At 43.7% G+C, this 21,454-nt stretch overlaps 1 protein-coding gene and 1 pseudogene across 1 annotated transcript in view; both read right to left on the minus strand.

The window, feature by feature from the left end:
• STAC (SH3 and cysteine rich domain) overlaps nucleotides 1-21,454 on the minus strand; it is a 943,669-nt gene that overhangs the window by 374,294 nt on the left and 547,921 nt on the right. The gene's annotated exons all lie outside the window — the stretch shown is intronic.
• LOC146823243 (uncharacterized) lies at nucleotides 947-15,629 on the minus strand (annotated as a pseudogene).

Raw genomic sequence — 21,454 nt, forward strand, 5'->3', positions numbered from 1 at the left:
TTGCAAATTTTGCAGGACAAAAATTGAACTTTTGAGACATCACTGTGACACTTTATTCTACTTGTAATCATGCCTTTTCAGCCTTTTTTCAATGGAAACTGTCTTAGCAGTGTATTCTACTTTGAAATAGGCATGTTTAAAGTGTTTGAGATAGCTTGTTTGCTCTAATCCCTTTGTGGTAACATTCTGGATCATAGGTTAAGCCAAGTACTATAGCGCAGGGTTGCTAATCATCCTGTTTTGTGTGGCATGTGCTGACTTGAGGCTAGCGGTTCCAAGCCCAAGAGCCATCTGCTGTGGGACACCATGTTTCGAAATGTAACCAGATTGGTTGAGGAAAAACTTAATTTCTTAGAGAAACAGTCAATGACAAAGCGAGGAGATTCTTGTATAAAACATGCATGACGGGGTACACAACAAACTGATACAAATGCACAACTAGATCATAACATATACACATCCATTTTAATTAACGTCCAGCTAATATAAAAGCGCACATGCGCACAGAGCAACGAGCACCAATAATGCATCTCAGGGGAGCATTTAGTGTAAGGGGCACTGAGAAATGCTCCTCATGGGTGCATTGGGAGATATGCCTCACGGCAGCATCAGGTGCTGTCTACTGGGGGCGGGGAGCACTGATCGTTGTGCATACGATCACCACTAAATTTCTTGACTCAGAGGAGGATGTACAGTTCAGGGTCACAGGGTTTTTGCAACGGTTGCACACGTTGATGTAACAATAGGGAGCTGTGTTGCTGTGATGATTTTTTTTATTAGAAAAATACATTAATGCTTAAATAATCAGTCCCATAAAAGGGCCTTCTATAACACCAGTATAGATATATATATCATGCGAGTTCCAACAATTTCACTTTCTGCTGTGGGCATGGAACAGTGGATCTCAAAACAAATTTCCATGGTGCAAAACAACAAATATGTAAAATCAGCTAAGGGCTCTCAGTTTTGCTTTGATTGCTGCCTCGTTGGCTCATCTGACTATAGCAACCTTCTTAAAATCCTTGATGAAAATTAATGTGGGCCTCACTTCTACTCTGTATCTTTCGGCCAACACCAGGTTGTCATCAACATGCACTTTCAGAAATACTACACCACGGTACTCCGTGCGGGACTTCTGAAACACAGGTGCAATGGTTCTGCATGGCCCACACCAAGACGCAGTGAAGTCTATGGCGACCAGCTTAGAGTGGGACCTTGCCAGTATTTCGTCAAACAGAGCCACACTCCTAATCTTCCTCCCCACGCTGACAGTAGGCTCAATCAATCAATCAGGAACATGTGAAGGGCGCTACTCACCCGTGAGTGTCTCAAGGTGCTGGTGGGGGGGACTCTGGTTCAGCCAAAGAGTGAGGTCTTAGGCCCTTCCTGAAAGTGTGCAGCATGGGGGAGTGTCTGATGTTGAGTGGGCGCTGAGAGAAAAATGGTACAATAGAAAATCTGCTCCAGCAGAGACCAGGGAGATGACGTAGGACCAACAGCCAATGCAAGAAAAGTGCTTCTGTGATCCAGGCCAAGTGTGACACCCTTGGATAGTTTGTGATTTTTTTGGCCGGCAACATTTTGCATTTTGGGATTTTTAAGACTGCATTTATTACTGTTAAGATAGATACAAAAGTCCTCAAAATGTGAATTTTTAATGACAAAAATATAGAAGTGTCTGAAGTTGTCACAAATGACAGGTCAAATAAAAAAATGTCCAAAAAGCACGTGGCATGTGCCCCTTCGCAGTTACACACATGGACGTGTGGATGCAAATAAAAAAGGTGTATTTTCTCTTTATCATAATTTAAAATACATGTCTTTTAAAAAAAATACATTCTGGTCTGAACAAAAAAGTGTCTTTAAAATAACTCCCGTTGCTCCCTTCATAGCGACCCCCCCCCCTTTATTCCTTGTCACCCGTCATTTGTTTCTTCTTGTCGTTGCTGGTTGAACTTCGGCCCCTCTTGGCTTTTTGAGCTCCTTCTCAGTTTTTGCCAGCTTTCTCACACACGCAGGCTTCATGCTGACAGATTTCTTTTATTGTGCGCACCTACACACCGAAAGTGCTCTATAATATACTTATTTCCTGCTAATGTTTTTTTTTAAGTCACAGAACGAAAGTGGCATTTTTCACCTTAAACTGACTTCTTGTCAGTAGTCAGTCTTCCGTTTCACATGCAGGTTTGCCCTTGGTTCTTATGGCTCTGACTTAACATGTGTGCAGTGCACTGCCCTGCTCTTCCTGGCTTTATTTGTTATGGGTTCTTGGCCAACATCACACATTATATCTGCGACCTCACTCTAGCCTTCTGTAGACACATGTTCCACTGCTTGTTCCTAGTCGCTTAGTCTCAACCCAAGAACATCATCCTTAGGCTTTGATCAAGCATTTCATTGACTGATAATCTTCGACCACCAAAGAAAAAAATACACAATACTACTGAGAGCCAATGGCGCAACCTGAACCCCAACTTTAAAGCAGTTAGTCAACAGAGGTAAGTGCATTGGGGAAACCCCAACTCCAGGGAGAAATCAGCACGCACAGTTCCAGAGTGAATGTATTCCAATTCATTATAGAGTTTACAATATGGGTTAAGTATTGTTATACGGTTTTATAGCTTCCATCCCGTTAAGCCCCTCACTGTCCACCTTCCTTGGCTGCCGCAGTCTCTGCTTGCGATGACTCGGTTCTGTGGCACTCTTACAAGAGGTCCAGGCTTTGTAAATCCTTCCAGCTGCTTCAGATTGACTGAAATAGACCCCTCGCCCCATGTTATGATCACAAAAGCTTGAGGGGCGTTGGTAAAACTGTACTTACTTATTCTTCTTTTGGCCCTCCAAAGGCAGCCTCCGGACAATGAAACAAAAGGAAGAAAAACAAATGTTCAAACAAGACAAATAAGTCCCAAAGAGGCGAGATTGGTTTTATTCACACCCAAACACATTAGCGCCACTTTACAGAGTTTGCCAGTAAACTGCTACTTTTGTTTTCTCTTCTTTCTTATAACAGCATTGTTTTCCCCTTTGTTCTGTGAGGCGGGCAAAGCTGAGAATGCAAGCTCTGAACGTGATGTCCCGCAGGGCCCATTGACTTGTTTGTACTTTTGCAATTCCTAATGGGGCAGGAGGAAGCAGCCAGCTATTACAGCTGTACGGCGCCACATAATGAGGTGTGTGCATACATCAAATTAAATGGTACCATATTTTTTTGCTGTATGCTGTGGACCTTTTTTGTGGCCAAAAAGATAAACAACGTGGTCATCGCACTCCTCTGCTGTTTTTGTGATTATTTTGCAAATCCCCAAATTACGAGATGCTGGAGGGTCTGATTATTGCCGCTAGTGTTACTAATTGATTTTTCTTTCATATTTCCTTTGTGCCAATGCTCATAGACTCACCCTTTGAGGACTTTAAACATTTTTTTTACCCCTTTGTTTTTTTCCCTTTGTTTGAAATCTTTAGATAGTACTAAACTATCCTTCTGCCTTTAATGGTGGTAGTAATCGGTAAGCTCGCATCTGATGTTTGTTTAAAACCATCCTCTTTGGATTTGAACCTCTGATGAAATGTGCAGTCTTGCACTGCATGCTTTAATACTCTTGACTGACATGCTTAAGAAATTGCTTATCTGTATCAATTTCGTAATATAAATACAATGACTGAACTATCTAAATTGCCTGAGTCTATAATTGTGTCCTGATGTTTTTTATTTGAAAGTGAGTTAAATTTACTTTTTTTGATCTAAATGCGTCGTAGGGAGAATCATCAAATATTTTCAGAATATCAAGTTCTGCTTCTTTTCTCTGTGTCAAAGAAGTAGTGCTTCTAGCATCTATAAATCCGTTAGGCTTAATTTCTTTAGGAGATTGGGGTTTCCCAATGCAATACTTCATTTTTACAGTATGGTCTTAAGAGTAGTGTATTTTAACCTTATTTTAAGCTTGTGAGTTAGTCACCAATTAATGGTCCTTATTGACTGGCAAACGTTGACCCCCTGGTCTGAGAACTGCTCTTCTACCCGTAGCTCCGCTGTCTGCGCGCTCACCGCCGACCCCGCTCACCTCCTCCTGGGAGATGTTCGAGGCTGCCCTGTTGTGCCTGGTCTGATTTCTATTTATTTTGTGGTGTCATTCTTGTGTTTTCTAGGCTTACTGCCTACTGTATTTTGCTTTTTATTATGTATTTTATTCTGTTGTGTTCTGTTGCATTTTATTCTGTTGCGTTTTTTTGCCAGTCCGCCACTGCTTCCCCTGTGGCCCCTCCCCCCTGCCGGTTCTTGCTCCCATCTCCCAGCTGCACGTCCCTTCCCCCTTCCCTATTTCATGGCAGCCACTGCAGGGGAGAACGAGCAAGTCCTCTGACCTCCTGGTCTGAGAACTACTCTTCTCCCGCAGCTCCACTTTCTGCGCACTCGCCGCCGACCCCGCTCACCTCCTCCTGGGAGGTGTTTGAGGCTGCCCAGTCCGGCTTAGGCCTGCCTCATGCTGCCTCGGCTCCTCCTGCCGTGCTTGGTCTGATTTCTACTTATTTTGTTGTAGTGCCATTCTTGTGTTTTCTAGGCATACTGCCTACTGTATTGTGCTTTTTATTCTGCATTTTATTCTGTTGTGCTCTTTTGCATGTTGTTCAGCTTGCCACTGCTTCCCCTGCGGCCTCTCCCCCCTGCTGGTTCCCGCTTCTGCCTCCCAGCTGCACGTCACTCCCCCCTCCCCTATTTCATGGCGGCCGCTGCGCGGTCGCGCCAAAGGCAAGCTCCTCGGCACCCGTCCGTGACCCAACCACATCCGGCGCCAGGGACCCTGGATCATCGACCAGCCAACACTACAACTCAGCCACCCTCCCCGCAGTCAACCCCAGAAGAAACAACAACTGTCAGCAGTCCATGCCAAACACAACCCACAGCCAGTTCTCCTGCCACCACTGCCACCAGACCTTCACTACCACCACCACCGCCCCCGCCGCCAACGCCCTAAGATGCATCCTCCTCAATTTGTATTCCATGCACAGACACGTCGTAGAGATCTGGAACTTCCTGGATACCCTCTCACCCGATGTCGCCTTCTTTAAAGAAACCTGGACCAACGCCTCCTTGGCCCCTGACATCGCCATCCCAGACGGATATAAGATCCAGGAAGGACTGTCCCAACCACCGTAAGGAGGACTCGCCATTGCACACAAAAACTCCCTCCCCCTCTCCACCTCAATCGACACCTTCCCCGCGGCCGAACACCTGCACTTCCAGATCCAGACCAGCGCCAACTCCACACTCCGCGGCACCCTCACCTACAGACCCCCCGGATCCCGGGCCTCCTTCGCCAACACCATCACCGACCTCATTGCACCCCACACCATCGCCTCCATGAACTACATAACTCGTCAGAGGCCTTAACTTCCACCTCGACAACCCCAGAGACCCCAACTCCACCACACTACAGGTCAACCTCGACAACATCGGACTGTAACAGCTTGTCACCACACCGGCCCACATGGCAGGACACACCGTCGACCCCATCTTCACAGGAGGAGACAGCGTCCATATCAGCCACACCACACAACCCCCATGGACCGACCACCACTGCGTACATTTCCTCGTCGAAAAACCCAAGCTGCCCAAATCCGCTCCGTACCCTTCACTTTGGAACTGGACCAGAGTCACCGAGGAGCAGCTTAACTCCACCCTCACCTGGGACACCCCTACCATGGCAACCAACACCAACAACAAAGCCTGGGAACGTCACACATGGATCTCCAACTGCGCAGACAAGCTCGCCCTGATACGCAGAATTACAATGCACCATCAACACCACCTTCAAGACAGGCACTTTTCCCGATGACTGGAAACGCGCAAAAGTCAGACCCCTGCTCAAGAAGCCCTCAGCAGATCCCATGGACCTCAAGAACTACCGGCCCATCTTGGTCCTCCCCTTCGAGGTAAAAGTTGCTGAGAAGACCGTCAGCGCAGAACTAACAAGGTTCCTCAAAGACAACTCCATCCTCGAACCCTCTCAGTCCAGATTCAACAGCAACCACAGTACCGAGACCGCCCTACTCACCGTCACAGACGACATACGCAAACTCCTCAACCAAGGCCACACTGCAGCCCTGATCCTACTTGACCTGTCAGCAGCATTCAACACCGTCTCCCGCCGCACACTCGCCTCCAGACTACACAATGCAGGCATACAAGGAACTGCCATCGATTGGATCCGCTCGTTGCTCACTTGCATAAGCCAAAGAGTCAGACTGACACCCTTCCTCTCTGAACCCACGGAAATCAACTGCAGAGTGCCCCAGGGATCATCTCTCAGCCAAACTCTCTGCCACGTCTACAAGGCCCCGCTTGTCGCCATCGTCAGACAGCACAGCCTCAGCATAGTATTCTATGCTGACAACACCCAGCTCATCCTCTCCCTCACCAAAGACCCAACCACCACCAGACTCAACTTCCAAGAATGAATGAAGAACGTTGCATCCTGGGTGAGCAACATCTGCCTGGAGCTCAACTCAGAGAAGACTGAAGTCCTCATCCTCAGAACCATCCCATCAGCATGGAACAACACCTGGTGGCCCACCACCCTTGGCTGGCCCCACCCCCATGGACCACACCAGAAACCTCAGCATCGTACTCGACTCCTACAGCTCCATGAACCGACAGGTCAACGCCGCCGCTTCCAGCTGCTTCAACACCCTCTGCATCCTCCGTAAGACATTCAAATGGCTCCCCCCGAGTCAAGGAAGACAGTTACCCACGCACTCTTATCAAACAGACTAGACTATGAAAACACCTTCTATGCCGGCATAAACAAGTCCCTATTCCTCAAGCTCCAAACAAAACAGAGCACCTCAGCCAGTCTTGTCCTCGGTATCCTTCGACACAAACACATCAGCCAACACTTTCGGAATCTCCACTGGCTCCCCATCGAGAAGAGAGTTACTTTCAAGATACTCACCCATGCCTACAAATGCCTCCACAAAACCAGACCCCAATACCTCAACAATAGAATCACCTTCTACGTACCCAAAAGAGACCTCTGATCTGCCAACCTCGTCCTCGCCGAGACCCCAAGCATCCGCAGAGCCAAAGCAGGAGTAAGAGCCTTCTCCTATATCGGTGCCAAGACCTGGAATAAGCTCCCGATCGACATGAGACACGCCCCCTCCCTGAACACCTTCAGGAAGGCGCTCAAGACCTGGCTTTTCGACTAAACAGAACCGCGGACCCCACCCCAGTGCCTTTCAGACCCTCACGGGTGAGTAGTGTGCTTACAATCTCCCTGATTGATTGATTGAATATTGTGTTTTTGACACCCTAATTCCCACCCCTCCTATCGGTGACAAAAGATACATCAGAGGGCCGTTTGCCTCAGTGGTGAGGCTAATACCGTAATCTGAAAAGCTTTAGAGTGCCCAATGCAGTTAGAGACATACATGAGTAAGTAGTGAATTGAAAGTTAACTTAAAATATTTATACCGCTTCCGCTGGAAAAAATCCTATGTATAAGGTACTCATTTCACCATCTTTAGTCTACCAAATCTCCCTCTTTCAGTGCCCTCTGTCCATAGCCATGCTTTTGCAACTTCCTAAGTCCAGTAATCCTTTAGTTTTTAGGGCCATATATAAGCAGGATCTAGTTAGTGCTTCTCCACATGTCACCAGGAGCTCATCTCAAAATAGCGCTACTGAGCTAGTAGAGAAAACAAGTTTCAAATCCCGGCCTCAGCTCAACATCCTGTGATTCTGGGCAAATCACTTAATATGCCTGGATTTAAAACAGAAAAACTTATAACATGATTTAGCTTTCTTGCAAAGCACTCTTGCATCCTCGGACCAAGTTTGCAATATATCAAACTGCCAAACATGGTATTGTGCTGTCTTGAAATCATTTACACAGTCCCAGTCCATAATAATCCTATTTGTTAAAGAAGCAGAGCATCCTTTTGTGATGCCTTCAGTCATAAAATAATTCTTGTTTCCTCGTCAGCTATCTGTAAGGACCTCCTTTCCCAGTTTCCATCCTCTGCCATGGCCTCATTTAGCAGTTTCCACAGTTTAAGAAAATCTACTTTCTATTGTTCTCAGACCAGAAAGACCTCCTTGTTTCAATATGCTCAGTCAAGGAGGAACATATTATCCAGTGCCTGCATCCTATCCAAACAAGCTTCTTATTAATCATGATCAGTCCAGCATGTCCACAATTTTTACTGTCAAAGGACAGTACTCATTAGGTTTCACATGCTCAGTGATTGCGCTGTGCTTGTGAAATCTATTGTATTCAATATATCATAAAATGTGCTAAGATCCTGCCTTACCTTCTTATTCGTCTGTGTGCTTGTCACTTTACTTTTTCTTCGTTTCCATTGGTTGTAGCATTGTATTTCATTTATTTTTGGATGTGCTTCTCTTATCAGGATCCCGTGCCCAATTACTCATGCTCATCCACTTTTATGGTGGTACTCCTTTTTAGGTTTAACCTGGGATCTGACTCATTTTAACTTATGTTTGCATACTTTTGTTACTACATTTGAAGAATGTCTTTTCCAGTAGCACACACATCTACATTTCTTTCTCCAATACTTTTATTATTTCATTGGACCTTTAATTAACTTTCCCTGGCTGCACCTATTTTTTTCCATGATGGGATTGGACTCCTTTTAATAAATGAGTGCCATGGACTCAATGGAGACCTCATGATCCCAGGTCTGGCACAACACTCACCAGTCCCCCTGGAGCAATGCGTACTCACCAGCACCACCCAGGCCGAAGCGGACACCCACTCTAGTGCTCCCTTTTGTTGCAGGAGCCGGCGCTTACAGGGACCCCCCTGCGGCCATATCAAAGGTATTTGTTCGACCAAGCATGGAGGAAAAGTGAGCTGCTCCCCTCACAGCTGTGTATCTGGGTTTGATTGTTTTAAGTCACATCCTTCTTCAAAAGCATACTTTACCTTATTGAAGCTCTGCTGGAAATCTAGCTGTTTGAGGTGTGCGTCCCACTGCTACTCGGCACCTTGTGCAGTTGGGTACCGACTGTCCAACAACTACGTCCTGCTTGGATCTAGCTAAAAAACCAGAGCCTTTGCAGATGTTATGAATACCACCGTCTGCTACTTCTAATATGGGTTTTAACAGTCTGGTCCCAGTCCCTCTCACCCACAGCCCTATTCAATTTGAAATTTAGCTGGGCATGTGAGTGCTACCGTTTATCACATATGCACTCTCCTTGGCTTCTCTCATTCAGAGCACTGGTAATGTCAGCTCTTTCTAAGCCACCGTTCTTCCCTATGCTCACCAAATGCAAACAGATCTCAGCTGCTCTCATGCAACAGAAAACACAATATGGATTGGAAGCCCAAGACCCAGTTCTCTCAGATTGGATCTCTGAAGATTGTAATCCGCTGATGCTGTGATTCGACGCTCTGTCGCGTAAGACTACCCTGATGGGGCAAGGCTGTTAACAATACGCAAAAAACTCTGTATTCACTACCCTAAAGCTGAATGAATTGGCTGCACTGCCTTCATGCACCGGGGACAAAAAGGAATGGAAGTTTTAACTGTATGCCTTAAACTCCCTGTGCTGTGGACGGCAAAGTTTCCCCACCACAGTGCCACATTCACTTGAGGGCCCACCATGGTCTTTTGCTCTGATCCTCAATAGCACACACTTGAGTGACCAATGTGAATTTGTACGCACAAATGCTGACTTTTATTTTTTACATGTGTGTTTAAGCATTTCTACCCATTAACCTGAGGGCATTTTAATGCGAACCTCACACATGCAGTATCTAATGCTTACTGCGCCTTCTAAGCTCTGCGGCTTACTGCCCACAAAATGTGTAACTGCTAGTTACTTCTGTCTACAACCATATAAGCTCTGTCATAAAAGAATTTCTAAGCACTTTCACTCTGACATTGCGCTGGCAGTCAGATACTGCTCACCCACCACTCACACAGTGCTGACTCTGCACTCACACACCATTGACATACCTCTCACCCAGTACTCACATTCCTCTCACCCTCCACTTACACCTCCCACCTCTCATCCTGAACTTAAACTGCTCATCCTGCACTTATACTATTGACATACCACTCATCCTATACTTGCACACCTCTTACCGTGTACAGTGTAACATCTCTCACCCTGTACACTGACACAATTCTCATTCTGCACTGAACACACATCAATCACCATACACTGAAGCACTTTTACCCTGTACTCAGAGACTTATCACCTTTCATTCATGCACCACTCACCATGTACAGAGAGAAATCACACCATTCTCCCTGCACTCACTCATACACTGCTCCCACACCTCTTAACTCATTAATAACCCCATAGGCGTAACCTAATGCATTTATCAATGCTTGTTTTTGAGTATCATCAATCCAGCATGAATTACTTCAATAACAATTGATAATGGCTGTTTTGTATCTGTAAAGTACACTTAATCATCACACAATCCATAATTAATCTTGCACATACATTGTATCCTGCAATCAATGTGTTATAGTTTTTACTAACATATGCAGTGATGCTTTTGCCCAGCTTTGATTGTGAGTTTGAACTTATAATGGTCTCCTAATTTGTGTCTCTTTTTCAACATTTGGTTTTTCCTGACCCTAAGACAGATGGAATCAGAAAAGTACTGCAAAGAATTGTGTGAAAAAAACTGAAGGTTTTATTAATATGCTTAAGTATAAGAGCAGCATGTTTTTCCTCATTTGCTTTGTGTGTCTTTATTTAGATCCTCTGGGAGGATATTGATATTTGATGGTGAAGGTACACAATGTGGCATTGCTACATCATGCTGCGTGCATGCTGCATGCAAAAGAATACAAGTAGGCAAGACGTGTTTTCAGAGGAATGCATCTAATCCCTTTGCACTAAAATAGACATGCAACTGAAAGTGTTTTCAGTCCTTCAAGGGCTGTATCATGATGGGCTACGCTGGTGCCTTCAGTGTGCAAAGTGAATTCATCTAACCCAATATCACTCTGAATGAGTAGATTATTTGAGACAGCACAGCTCAGAAACAGAAAAAAGACAACCCCCACCTCACTATTTCTAAGCTTAAAATCAAGACACAACTCTGAGACGTCAGCTTAAATTAATTTACTTTACACAATGGAGGTGAATAAAAACACTCTGCTATGCGATGAGCCAGCACAGCCCATCATGATTAGTCCTCAAAAGCTATTGCTATGGTCTTCCATATGCGAATTTGGATCGCACAGCATCTTTAATCTGCTGGACTATGCATATGGATCACAGGTGCCATCAATCAAGTCTTAAAGTGCAATGTACTGGTAGGTACAGTTAAAGAATTGTCACTGTAGTTCGAAATCTTTACATTATGAGAGATAAATTATTTACTGTGCAATATCATATGAGGTATAACATAAAACGTTACTGTTAGACCTGGCTTGTCCAGCTGTGTTAGACCTGGCTTGTTCAGTGGGTTTATCCCAAGACTTTTTGCTTAGTGGCCTTATGTTTCTGACCTGTTTTCGTTGGTTTTAGGACTCTGGGCACTTTACCACTGCTATTCAGTGCTTAAGTTTATATGCTGTGTGTGTCAATTGTTATTATGGATTGGTGATTCCAAGATTGGCATATTTGATTTACTGGTAAGTCCCTAGCACAGTGCACTGTGTGTGCCCAGGGCCTGAAAATCAAATGCTGCTAGTGGGCCTGCAGCACTGATTGTGCACCCACATGAGCAGCCTGTAAATGTAATTCAGACCTGCCACTGCAGTGTCTGTGCGCAGTTTGGTACTGCCATGTCAACCTGGTAAGACCACCCACTTGCCAGGCCCTAACCTTCCCTTTTTTAGCATGTGAGTGACCCCTAAGGTAGGCCCATGGTACCGCTGTGGGTAGGGTGCAGTGTTTGTGAAAGGTGGGACACGTCCTCATGTGTGTGGCATGTCCTGATAGTGAAATACTACCAATTTTGTTTTTCACTATTGAAAGGCTATCTGTCCCATAGGATAGAATGGGAGTTTATTTATAACATCTTATAACTATAACTTCGCATTGGGATAAGATAGAAAGATGGAGTTTAATATTCCTGAACTCAGAATATAAAAATGCATCTTTTAGTAATGATGATTTTCATTCTGCATGTTTGAAAATACCACTTTTAGAAAGTGGGTATTTTCTTGCTTAGCCATCCGGTGTGCCTCTGCTGGTTTGTGTATTGACTGTATGGCTTTGGAGTGACAGGGGCTGGAGATGTGCAGTCTCTCAGGCAACCACCGGGGCGAGGAGGGGTTTGATGTGTATCCTGCCTCTCCTAAATGAGGCAGGTCTGGGCTGAATAGAACTGTGCTGCATTCAGATTAGGGGGAGGAGTTCTCACTAGCACCTGAATACTCCCGGTCTGTATTTAGAGAGCTGGTGCTGCTGGACTCTGCCTTCTGTGAGTCCTACCCTTGCCTGAGGTGCCTCCTGCAGTCAAAAGGCCTCAGAAGTGGGTTTTGCAGCTGATCTCTGCAAGAACCGGTGCGAACCATTGCAAAACTGTGCAAAGCCTCTCGGAACTGATGCCGGGCGACCCTAACCCGCGCCACTTCCCTCCCGGTGACACAAAGCCTCGCCGCCCAGCCCCAGCACCAACACTGGATGACGAAAAGCCTTGCAAAGCGACACCTCACCTCCGGTTTACAACACATCGCACTTGGACGCCAAGTCTACAAGAACACCGGTGCTGCAGTAAAAACTGACGCATCACCTCCCCACACAGTATGAAACCGACGCATCATCTCCTCTTCAGTAAGAAACCGACACATCACCTCCCCTGGAGTAAGGAAGTGAAGCATCATCGTACCTGGGCATAAGGTGTTTTTGTTTGTGACTGTGAAGCATCTAATGTACTTTGTGTTGAAAGTGTTGCATCCATAGTTTGCTATGGACAAACTGTTTCTACCATGTGAAAGTCATATTTTGATTACTGTATTGTAGATTTTTGTCGCTTTGGTCTTGTTTGGTTTATATAAAGTGTACTTATTTTTCTAAACTGGTGTGGTGTCCATTTGTAGTGTTTTCACTGTATTACTGGATGTGTGCACAAATGCTTTACACACTCCCTCTGAGATAAGCCTGTCTACTCGTGCCAAGCTACCAAGGGGGTGAGCAGGGGTTATTTTAGAAGTGTATCCCCCTTACCCTAACTAGGAAGAAGGGTCCCTACTTAGACAAGGGTGCAAACCATTGCCAACTAGGGACCCCCATTTCTAACAGTCACGTATTCTTATTGCAGACATTGTGGGTAGCAAAAAGGGCTGATACTCACAAAGTAGCTTACTCCATCTATGAACTTGAAAAAGTAATACCGAGGGATCAGTAAAGGATGACATAGGCATCTGGGCAATGAGGCTTTAAGAAATATAGCTAGTGCCAGTTCTCTCACAAGTCACACTAATGCGCACATGGGTATAACAGCTGTCATTCATGAATTCGCAGTCTTGGAACAATTGAAAGGAACTTGATATAGTCCCTCTTACAGCATTTGTACTGCATATTTCTAAAGGGGGCACTTTCTAAAGGGGGCAATTACTTTGACAGGGCAGATCATGAGGCTGGAACAGAAGAGGTACAAAAGGTTTGGTGGTTAACTCCGGTCGGCTTTGATGGCCATTCACCAAACTTTACTGGAGTACTTTGTTTCAAAAACAAACTTCCAAAGTGGGGGGTTGTTATTGAAAAGCAATTAACTAATGACCTCCACACTCAAGGAGTTTTCTTTCCCTGGTGTGTGGGGGGTGGGGGGGGCATCATGTTTTTTGTCCCTCACAGCTAGGTTATACCATAGGTTTGATGGACAGGCTACCCCATCCCATTTGTGTCAAAGTACCCTGTCCACCAGTCTCTAAATCGGGCCATAAACCACTTTTCTATTGCAGAACATATTGCCACAAGCCAAAAGAAATTTTGCCAACCCCAGTTAGATTTCCAATGGCCAATAAACCTCTGTGTAGACCAGGCTTCTCCAACGAGTAGCTTGTAAGCTACTGGTAGCTCTTCAGCTACCTGCAAGTTGCTCTCCAATGTGCAGCAAAGCACACTAAATTAGAAGCTTTTGTTTAGTTGAATTAACATATGTATCTCAAAATTGAAAGGTGTGTCTTCACAATGAAAATGTGTGTTTTCAGAACTCAGAAACTGACGTTTAGAGAAAAATGGATTCCCAAAATATATTTAATGCTTATGTTTGTGTGCAAAATCATGTAATATTAGCCTGTTGCCTGGCGCATTTGAGCTATGGATGCTGGGTAATACCCTTGTAGAGGCATTCCAAGTTGCAAAAAACCTTTTTACATTAGTGCTGGCAACTCTTCATGATGCACTGAGGTGATCACTGTTGATAATCAGGCATGGGGTGGCCACTAACATAATCTTGCCTGATGTGGTCACTATTACAACACTAATAATTTTCGTTGCTCAGGAACATTTCTATTGAACAGAAGTAGCTCTAGTTACTGAAAAGGTTGGAGACCCCTGGTGTAGACTATGCTCATGTGGCTGGGAAAACCTATAGGTGCCTCAGTAACACCTGGTGGACTAGGTCACAGACACCAGATCAGTGTACACAACATTACAAGAGACACATGGTCTAGTACTGAGATCAACTCTGCATTGGGAGGATCATTGGAGTGTATGTCTTGTATAGTTTGTGACAGGTTTTTCTGTTAAGGATAAGAACCCTCACCCACCCCTAGGGGGCGAGCTTCATCATATGGTTCCTCCTCAAACCATTAGCGGTATCTCAGGGTGTTGGATACTATTTACCTTGGCAGTTAAGGAACTCATTGAAGGATGGTTATTTTTTGAAAAAGGGGAAGGGCTCTATATTAGACTGGTGTGGGTGAATGAGATGTGCAGAATGCAAAAAGGAGGAATTAAAACTACTGCAAGGTGAACTAAGAACTGTGGTATGCTCTGTACAGAATGTTATCACTCGTGTGGGGTTCTATGTTCCACTTGTAACGGGCGGTGGATTGGAGCTATGTGCGTCTTGGATGTGGTTGTCTAAGCTGTTCTTCCTTACCTGGAATAAACCCAACTGGAAACCTAATTTGGCTACTTTGCTGCTTACTTCACATTGGCGACGATCGGGATTAAGGGAGAACAGCGTTCACTGGACCAAGACAATTTATTTTTTATTTTATTTTTTTGTCCATTAAAGTGCGATTTCACACGCATCGGCGGCTGATTAAATAACCGTGCTTTGATTGCACCTGTGGCAGAATTACTGACTCCGAGTCAAGATCCGGACGTGTTGCTGATAAAGAGACCATCAGTTTTTCATGGTGCTCGTTTTAAACTAAGAAGTCTTTCTCGTCTCCAGTCTACCGGATCTATCTGTGGTGAAGACCGTGGTTTGTGAGGGTGTTTACAGCTGGATTTGCGATCAGCGGAATCAATATACATACATTTTATTACACTTTAACTTTTAACTTTCACGGATCATCAAAAGTAAACAACTCACGTCCAACGGAGTTTGGAATGCCATGGTTCGGTCCCCGCGCCTCTGCATCTCCACGATCGAATGACGACGAACAACGCTGACGCTGAGAGCACACGTAACACGCTGAGAGCGTGATTTCATCACACGTTTGGCGGCCATATTCAAGGAAATATTCAACTACTAGCGCGTTTCTATACAGCTAGTCTACAACCGCTACGGCTATTCAATGGAAAAGGAAAGGCGAGCACTAACTTTGGTGATTCACACACCACTTACGTAAAGAAAGAATTCTTCCGTTTTTTTTTCCTAAATTTATCTGTTTACTGTCATTTATTGTTTTGCTCTCTTTTGTGCCATATGTTATAGGGAAACGTTTTTATTCAGAGTGTGAAATGAGTTTGTAAAATACTATCCACAGTAATAATATCCACAGTAATTTTAAAATTCAATTGCATTTTCAGTGTAAGAGGTTTACTTCATATTTAACATGTCAAACATTTCTGCTCCCCCACATTTCCTACCTTCTGTGGGCGAGCCAAAAATGGAATGGGACTTATGGTATCCCATGTTCATAGCCTATGTAGAAGTTCTGGAAGAGGATGGTTGTACTCCCAAAAGGAAACTAGACCTTTTGAGACACTGTTTAGGGGGTCAAGGTATTAAAGAGTTTGACAATTTACCTTCCTTGGAGAGCGCAGAAGGAGTAAATGTTTTCGAAGTCGCAGTAAAAAGAAAATGAGTATTAGATTTGGAAAAAAACCCAATGTTGTAATGGAAAGATTTAAATTTTATTCCCGCGCACAAAAAGAAGATGAGTCTATTGAAACTTATGTATCTGCCCTACGCTCATTAGCAGGCTCTTGTGCATTTGATACTATCAATTATGAGCAAGTGTTAAGGGATCAAATAATGATGAAAACAAAAAGTAAAGACTCAGCTCTGCCCGTAAGACACAGAGTACGTAATGTACCTTTGGCCTACCGCACTAAATTGAAGGACATATTGGTTGATTTGGTGTCAAGAAACGTCATTGAACCAATTGAATCTTCCCCTTGGGTTTCTCCGGTGGTTCTTTCGCTCAAAAGCAATGGTGATTTACGCTTGTGTGTCGATTTACGCAGTCTAAACAAAGAGATCTGGATCGACAGACACCCATTGCCAAACATACATGAGATGATCTCAACACTCTCTGGTGCGTGTGTGTTTTCCACTGTAGATTTGGCAAGTGCGTACCATCAGATTGTTTTACATGAGGAATCTAGATCCCTAACAGCCTTCATCACACCCGAAGGCATGTTTACATTTTTAAGGATGCCTTTTGGGTTAGCTAGTGCAGCTTCAGTTTTTCAAAGGATCATGAAAGAGGTGTTGGAGAATTGTCCTGGTGCGATTGCGTTCCAGGACGATATTTTAATTTTTGGAAGAAATTTCGAGGAACATGATGCCAATTTAAAAAAGGTTTTAGATGCTGTACAAAACAAAGGGCTAACATTGAAATTCTCTAAATGTAAGTTTAGGAAAAGTAGAGTAGAATATTTAGGACATGAAATATCAAGTGAAGGAATTAAACCTAAAGTAGACCATGTGAGGAGTGTCCAAAAAGCGCCGGCACCTACCAATAGAGAGCAATTGCTATCTTTTTTAGGTTTGACTGAATTTTATAGCAAATTTGTGAAGAATTATTCTTCAAAAGTATTCCCCCTACGTGAATTATTAAAGAAAAATGCGAAATTCATCTGGGGTAACCAACAGAATTTAGCCTTTGAAATTCTAAAAAACGATATCAGTTCTGCTCCTTTCTTGAGACCATTTGAGATTGGTGGTGAATGCATAGTGGCTGTGGATGCTAGTAGTACAGGTTTAGGGGCGGTACTGATGCAGAAGAACTTTGGAGAGGAGTTTGTGATATCTTATGCCTCTAGGTCGCTACGAGGGGCAGAATTCAACTACTCCACAATTGAGAGGGAGTTGCTCGCTTGTACTTGGGCGGCACAACATTTTAGGCAATTTTTGTGGGGAACAAAGTTCCAATTGAGGACAGACCATAAACCTCTAATTAATATGTTAGCGGCTGGTGGGGGCAGAACACTTACAGCGCGGTTAGCAAGACTAGCTGCAAAATTACAAGAATATCAGTGTTCTGTGGTGTATATTCCTGGCCGGATGAATGTACATGCAGATTGTATGTCACGATTGTCTTTGCCTTGTTCCGATGTCCCAGATTTAGATGGGGAGAAAGAAGAATGTGATGTAGCATTCACCACGGAGGATATTAACCACAGTATGGGTTCAAGTTGTTTTTCAAAAGAGCTGTGGGATAGAGAAATGTCTAAAGATGTTACACTGAACAATGTGATAAATTATCTCCGTGTTGGCTGGCCGGAGGAGAGGAAGCTAAATGGAGATATCAGTTTGTTTTTTAAAATAAGAGACGAACTTATGTTCTCACATGGTTTTGTAAGTAGGGGTGACAAAATAGTACCTCCACTAGGAATTAGAAACAATTTAATTAACCTATCCCATGAAGGACATATGGGCATGTCATGTACCAAAAGACGTTTAAGAGAATTTTACTGGTGGCCTTGCATTGACAACATGGTTGATAAATGGGTTAGGAATTGTGCTTTCTGCTCCAAAAGTGATAAGACTGTCAAACCGCTATCGGTGGGTGTTTCACCGATTGAGTATTCACAAGGACCATGGGAAAAACTGGGTATTGACATAATTGGCCCTTTGGGTCTTACACCTGTGAAAAATGTTTTTGCATTAGTACTAGTGGACTATTTTTCTAAATGTCCGGAAGTCAAAATTGTGGACAAAATCACAACGACGCAAGTTATAGAGTTCTTGGATAATGTTTTTAGCAGGGAGGGTTTGCCTGCTGAACTTGTTTCTGACAATGGCCCACAATTCATTAGTAAAGAGCTAGAATTGTTCTTAAATAAGTGTGGTATTATCCACAAGAAAGTGTCTAATTACAATCCTATGGCCAATGGCCAAGTGGAACGATTTAACAGAGTGGTAAAAGAATCTATACAATTGGCTGTTAAAAGTAACTTAGATTGGAGGAAAGCTTTGAGAGCCACTTTGCTAACATATCATACTTCTCCTCATTCTGTAACTGGCTGTTCTCCATTTGAGATGTTAAGAGGGAGGAAAGCAAGTTCGAAACTCAGACCTTGGTGGTTAAAATCTAACGATTTTAGTGATCCTTTGGTAGATGTTGAAGCTGTCAGAGAACGTGTACTAAGATACCAAGACAAAATGCGAAGTGGAAGTTGCACAAAACGTCTTTCCAACCATAAAATTGAAGTTGGTGATTTGGTACGTGTCAAGTTTGGGTGTCCTGCCAAAAAATGGTCTAAGTGGTCTGATCCCCTCAAAGTGATTGAGGTTTTTAGCAAAGCTGTTAGAGTTCAAGGTGGGAAGATGTGGAATTTTAGACGAGTATCCATGTATAGGTCTAACAATGATTTTAGCAAGTTAGACGTCATGCCTAAAAAGGATTTGGGAACTAAAGTGAATTTGGATGACTGTCAAAATTTCTTTGATACTTTTGATGGTTCTTCTGGGCAAGATTTTTGTGTTTCTTCTGCGAATGTTCAAGGAGCTCCGATAGACTCAACTTTAAGCCCAGACAATGTAACAACAACCTTAGCTCTTCCTGTGAATCGTAATGTGGCACCTGGGGTTTTGGGTCTGAGACAAAATGATGAGGTATCTGTTCTAAGGAAAAGTTCTCGCATTAGGAAATTACCTGTTAAATTGAATGATTTTGTTAGATTTTGATTTCTTTCAAATGTTAACTGTGTAGTTTCTTTGGGTATATGAATGTTTTTTTTTTTTTTTATTTGAGGGGGAAGGTGTGTGGTATGCTCTGTACAGAATGTTATCACTCGTGTGGGGTTCTATGTTCCACTTGTAACGGGCGGTGGATTGGAGCTATGTGCGTCTTGGATGTGGTTGTCTAAGCTGTTCTTCCTTACCTGGAATAAACCCAACTGGAAACCTAATTTGGCTACTTTGCTGCTTACTTCAAGAACCATTGTTATTTTGTGTCCACAGGGGGTGGAGTTAAAAACAAAAATACATCCATAGGGATATTTTTAACACAATCTTGATGCAGGGGTTAACATATTTCTGCCTTGTTAAACCCTATGAAGAGGTATAAGGCATATGTAGGGACCAAAAAGTGGCATGCCACTCTACTCTATATTAAAAAAAATGCCATATCTCATGTGGTAAAAACTAGCGATTTGTCAAAACTGTAAGGGTCTCCACAACTGTCTCCACCTAGAACAAAGATAATACAAGAAGGTGGAAAATCTCGTAATGAACCTAATAAACTGTATCACCCCAATCAGAGGTTCATGGGTGATGTAAAACACTAGCAGCTGGGTGTGTTGTAACACGTGGTGGAGCATGCAACTATGCGATCACTGCAAAAAAGACCCGTGCAAAAGTGAAAGACAGGAAAAAGGTTACTATAATTGATGTAATTACTTACCATACATATGCCAGATTTTTTGCCTCTACTTGAGCCACTCAGACAAGGCAACCATACCTAATACTACAGAAGTATTAATAATAAGACATTACCACTGACCATAGCAAATTATAAAAAGTCACCAAAACACCATTAGTACTTAAAATGGGGAGAAAAACACCCAGCTGAGGTGAAGTCTAGCAATAAACAGAATGGCATGCCTTAGGCCCTAGGGAGTGAATGATGCTCAGATTTGTCAAATTAGCAAAATGATTGCCAATCTTATATTCAGAAACAACACCTTACTGCAGGAGCCATAAAAGTTTCAGTTTCTCGTTGTAACAACCATACAATTTGCTGTACTTACAGTCATCAATATAAAATCACAGGGTTCACAAGCGGGCCAGCCTGCCTCACCTCAGTAGTCTGCTGACGCTCTGGTAGCCTATCCAGTCGAGGAGGCACTATGAAAAACATCTCTCATATTAAATAAGCCCCCATCAAATAATTGGTAATATAGTCTGTCATGGTTAGGACATCCAGTTCGGATGGGGTTTCTCTCTATCAGGCAAACAGTATGTCCACTGCTAGACTATCGCTAGACCACCACTCTGGCTCGGTCAGCTGGTAAGCTCAAAGATTGAAAACGAAATTTAATAGATGGACACACATGTACGGAAATCTAGAGAGCTTAGGCTGCACTCAAAGGATGCAGTAGCCCCCAAGATCATAGCAATGTATGAAAATATAATGGTAAAAGTTAAAATGCTGGAGGGCATGTATTCTGATGTTCATCTTCAAGTATGTCTAACAATATTTTTATAAAAGCAAAGTGGTATCCATTTTGAATCTGTCTGGTTTGGCATTGTCCAAGATGGTGCACAGAGACAGCTTCCCCAGATGTTGAATGTGTATTGGCTGCATTTATGTGGCTGGAGGGTGTAACTCCAGACAGTGAGTTGTGGAACATGGTGAATGGCCTCCCTTTAGAAATTCTGTGAAGTTTTTGCGAACAAGGGGCTGCTGATTACGTCTTGAAGCACTGCCCTTTGGAAATAAAGGAGGTGTAAGACGTGGAACTGCAGATTGTATTGTACAAGGGAAGGAGCCCTTTAGGTGAGGGCAAGCCTTTTGTCTTGCTTGATCACACTTTCAGTTGGGCAGATGACAGATAAGTGTAGAAACCTCACACCCCTTTCTGCCTCTGTTGTGGGTGCTCCTGGTTGTAAACTACTCTGCTGTCATGGGCATTGATACACAAAGGCTGTGTCTGGAGAGCAGCCTGGAAAGGATAGTTGAAATGAGGACCACCCCCAAAGTGGTTGGAATGCATGAGACAGTGGATGCACCTGCGGGCATGAGTTAAGTACAAAATCTGGGGCACATTTAAGAGTAAAGGGATAAAGCTTGTTGTTAAGCCAAGAAGTACAACGCACGCTCCGTCACTTTAGAAATGCAGGGCTGCAACATATTTTCAAGAATATGGTGCAGCCCTGCA

Source organism: Triturus cristatus, chromosome 5_2 (assembly GCF_964204655.1).
Source record: "Triturus cristatus chromosome 5_2, aTriCri1.1, whole genome shotgun sequence".
NCBI lineage: Eukaryota > Metazoa > Chordata > Amphibia > Caudata > Salamandridae > Triturus > Triturus cristatus.